Below are 4,614 nucleotides of genomic sequence, written 5' to 3'. Positions count from 1 at the left end.
ATGTTCCTCTTGCCTAATACTCAATACTCTTGATATATGCTTTGCCATATATGACTCATGTTTCAAAGACATTTTCCAACTTTGCCACACTGTTGGCCTACACTCCTCTTGATTCATCATCATCATTCATCATCATCATTTTCATTTCCGCCACTATATCATTGTATCAAGATCTGTGTTTATGTCCCTCAAGTCCTCAGTCTAATCAGCCGCCCTACCATATTCGCCACTGAGATTGAAAATCCTTTACTTTGAGTGCCTCTTGACACTGCATGTCCTAACCGTCTTGTTTGTTTCTTGATATTTGCACCATTTTGAATGTATTTCTGTGATTTGAGTGAGGTCTGATCACCTATTGGTTTTAAATATGCCTCAGCTCACTGGCACTGATAATTCTTCTTGGGTGAGCTACCCAAAAGCTCACCTCTTTCAGTGTTTTATCAAGGTTTCAAGACTGGAATAACAATTGGTTGATGTTTCAATGGTGAACAGTCAGTTCCAGCGTCAAGCCAGTTGAACACATTGTCCAGATCTTCTGCCATGTTTTTATGGACATCATTGGAAATTCACACCACAATTACAAACTCATTTGTCACTGGTAAGTAAGTGCAATGTTTCATGAATGTAAGTACTGGGCACATGCAACACCGGAACCGCTGCAAAACACTACGGATTCTGAGCCCCTGCGGCAGGGGTGCGCAGGCTCCAAAATGGACCAATGCAAACTCACATCGCTATTTTTGTAAAAAAAAAACTCTGGCAATATTGTAGTGCAGTGAGCGCTACAATATTGCTATATTTCGCGCTATCATGGGAGAAACAAAAAGAAAAACTTGATTGCACTTTCAATCTTGAGAGTGAGAGTATATCAAGTAGCAAACAATTAGAAAAGAAAACATGTTTTTTTTGATTTGTATCATTGAGAAGAAGACAAAATGAAAGTTTTATTGATTTGTATCATGGGATTTTTCATGTATCAAGAAACAAAAAACTAAATCAAGAGAGTATTTTAATTTGAACCAAGGTTGTCTTGAATTGCATAAAGGATTTGAAATATTAGACTAAGACACTACCTTTTTTGCCTTTCCTTTCTTTTTTTTGTCATCCGATCTATGTAGCCTTGAAGTACCTGGGCAGCTTCTACAAATGCTCCTTTGGGGATTATCCCCTCCTTCAACCAAGCTTGGGACCCTACCAAGCGCTCCATGGTCCTCGGCAACATACTGCCTCGTGCAGGTGTACAGATATCGGCCGCAGCCAAAAACATACGCTCACATGCACAAGACGTAGCTGATACCGCCAGATAATCTCGGACAAGGTTGGCAAGGGCAGGGTAATGGTGTTCATGTTCCTGCCAATCAATCAAGGCCGAAGTTAGTCAGGTGAACCCATAGAAAAAAGATAAAACCAAATAATACAAACCTTCCACCATTCAAGGGGGGTTTGATCTTTTCTGATAGGATGTTGACCTTTCAAATAATTGTCCAGCTCTGTAGAAGAAGTGATTGCAACATCATTAGTTTGTCCAAAGATATCAAACACATCAGGCTCCTGTGGATTGATGTTCTTTTTGGGTTTGGGAGTTTTGTTGTGCATGGCCGTTTCTTCCACAAGGTTATCAAAGGCGTTTTTGATCAACAGATTAGCTTCAAAATCACGATCAGGATAGTGTACGCTAAAAAACTTTGCATGGAAGTGTCGGTTTAAGATGGTGGCGAGAACAATTGCTTTGGAATCAGCTGCCTCATTCTGGTACTCTGCAAGCCACTTGATCATGACATCAATCACATTAACCAGGCTGGGATAACTTGAACATTTGGCTTTATGAGATTTAAGCTTGGTGATGACCCTCTTGTATTTGGCTAGGAGAATGCAACCAGTAGGGGTGTCACCTTCTACTCTAGCGGTTGCTTCAACAAAGGTCTAAAGATACAATGGTATCCATTTGTGTTTATTCATATAAAAGTGAATTATTAAAAAAGAGTAAAATAAACTTGTACCTTTAAAACTTTATTGACTAGCTTGACAGCTTCCCATTTGGAGGGTGAGATCGTAACTCCTTTGAAGAAGCATGCCTTGCAATTGACTGCAATCATGGAGTTGTTGACCTGTAAGAAGAACTATTAGTTAAATCTTATCAATGTAGAAAGAAATCCAAGAATGTGTACCTCTTGTGCCTTGCAAGCCACCTTGCGGCTGTCATAAGGACTATTCCATCGTGTTTTACAAGGCTGGTTCAGCATACAGCCCTTGTAACCCATTCGATTGGCGTGGGTCTTGAAATCATTCCAACGTGCAGCACTTCTGGCTATCTGTCCAGACACAGCATCAACCTATAAATGCAATGTGTGAGAAATTGAATAAAAGAAAACATTAAGAGAAAACAAATAGTGAAATGAAAAGGCACTGACATTTGAAAGGGCCAGTGCAACTATATCCTCCTTTTTGCTACTAACCCCTCCTAAAAGTTCACCTACTAAATATTGTTCATCTTTGTCATCAGCACCATCTGGCTCATCTGGAAGACCGGTTTCATCATCTTCTTCTGAATCCAAACCAAACTCGATTGGGTCTTCACCATTGTTAACTTCCAGTCCTGGAATAGGGAGAGTTGCACCATTGGGAATAGACAGTTTAATACAACCAACCATTTGACCGATGTGGTGAGCAAATCTCAATCTGCAAAGGTTTAATTGGAAAGAAGTTATTACATTATATTATTGAAGTCTGTGCTCAAAATCAAGGCTCAAAGTTTTATTAAATTAATTATTAATAAATGCAGCAAGTTACAAATCAAATCAAACCAAATCAACAAAATGCAGTTACAAGTTTAGTAGTTTATACATTAAAAGAATTGAGAATCAAATTGAATCAAAAAATTGAATGAAATTACAATTAAAATTAAATTAAATGAAAAGGAATGGAATAGCAATTAATGTAAAAATCAGAGTAGAAATTAAAGAAGGTTTAGAGTTATCAAGAAAAGCAAGAAAGAAATCTAAAAATTAAGACAAATTGAAAATCAAATTAGCAAAACAAACAGAAGAATTATAAAGAGGAGGATAAAAGGTACTTACTGAAGTGTTTAGTTGGAAGGATTATGAAAAGGAAGGTTGGAATCGAATTGAAAAACAAGAACATACAAAGGAAATGAGTGGTGCAATGAAATTTAGAATTCAAAAGTGTTTAATTAAAGATTTTGAGATATTAGCGGTGTACAAACCTACAACCCAACATGAAAACCCATGAAAAAAACCCATGAAAACTCAACTTCTTCATGGGTTTTTTTCATGGGTTTTTTCACATGGGTCGAAATTGTCTAGATCTCACCACCCGTTTGTTGAAAAAAATAGTTGTGTTCGATATATGTAGACTCAACCAACCCCACCCCTTCTTGGTCAACGCAACACACCCAAATAACACAAATCCTTACAAAATAAACATATGCTGCTTGTCTAAATACCTGATGTATGCTGATTTCAAAGTTTCCCTCTCTTCGGTTTGTTTCAACCTTTGCAATTTGAAGAATTCAAAAGCGATCGTTTTATTTCAAACGATCGCACAATGTATCGTTTTACTTCAAACAAAAACTGATCTGAATTGCCTTTCAGACCTTTGACATGAGACTTTTGAAATGAAGACATCGTTTTCAATAAAAAAACATATCGTTTCATCTCAAAAAGAAACTGTTGAAGTTGGCTTCTAAGACTTTGAGATGATACTTCTAAAGCGAAGATATTGTTTTCAGTCAAATGCAAACGAGATCGTTTTATTTCAAAAAAGCACAAGATATCGTTTTATTTCAAACAAAAAGAGATGAAACTTTCAAAACTAAAATTTCCTTGAAGTAGTGTGAGATTCAAATCAAGAAAAACCTTTATCGATACAAAAAGCGCGGTGGTTGAGCTGGATGCAAAAAAGAGAGATGTGGAGTAAAGTTAAGGCCTCAAGTGATGACAAGAGCAGCGTGTGGCCTGTGACTCAACTTTCAAGACATGTTTTAGGAGTTGGGGCGTTCAAACCTTTCCAGGGCGACCCATGAAAAAAACCCGTCAGAAAAACCCATAAAGAAGTTGGGTTTTCATGGGTTTTTTTCATGGGTTTTCATGTTGGGTTGTAGGTTTGTACACCGCTATTAAATGAAGCTTAATTAAATTAGTCAAATGAGAGCATTGATCATTAGAAAGCATTCAAACATTCAAATTAAGATTGCTGAGATTATTAATTAACTAGATTACTAATCAACAGCTCATCCTCTTCTCAACTTCTTAATCGAATAAGACATCAATCAATTAATCAATTAACAATTTTCAAAGAATTGAAATAACAAATTAGTCATTAAACAATTAGAAATCATTAGTCATCAGACAACTAGATAATTAAAATCACTAAAGACATCTAACAAATGAATTGGTAATCAACTATCAAAACTAAAAAACATACCATGGTGCAATCAATCAAGGTCTATTAGTCATCAAATTGAAATTTACTCACATCTCACAGTTACTAATGACTAGAAACCAAATCAATTAAGAGATCAAATGATCAATCTTTAAAAGTTCTCATCACTACATATTCAATTACAAATGATGAACTCACACAGTAACAAAATCA

The sequence above is a fragment of the Melampsora larici-populina genome (genome assembly GCF_000204055.1).
Source record: "Melampsora larici-populina 98AG31 unplaced genomic scaffold MELLAscaffold_111, whole genome shotgun sequence".
Classification (NCBI taxonomy): domain Eukaryota; kingdom Fungi; phylum Basidiomycota; class Pucciniomycetes; order Pucciniales; family Melampsoraceae; genus Melampsora; species Melampsora laricis-populina.
The sequence above is the reverse complement of the archived record's forward strand: the minus strand, read 5'-3'. Positions refer to the sequence as shown.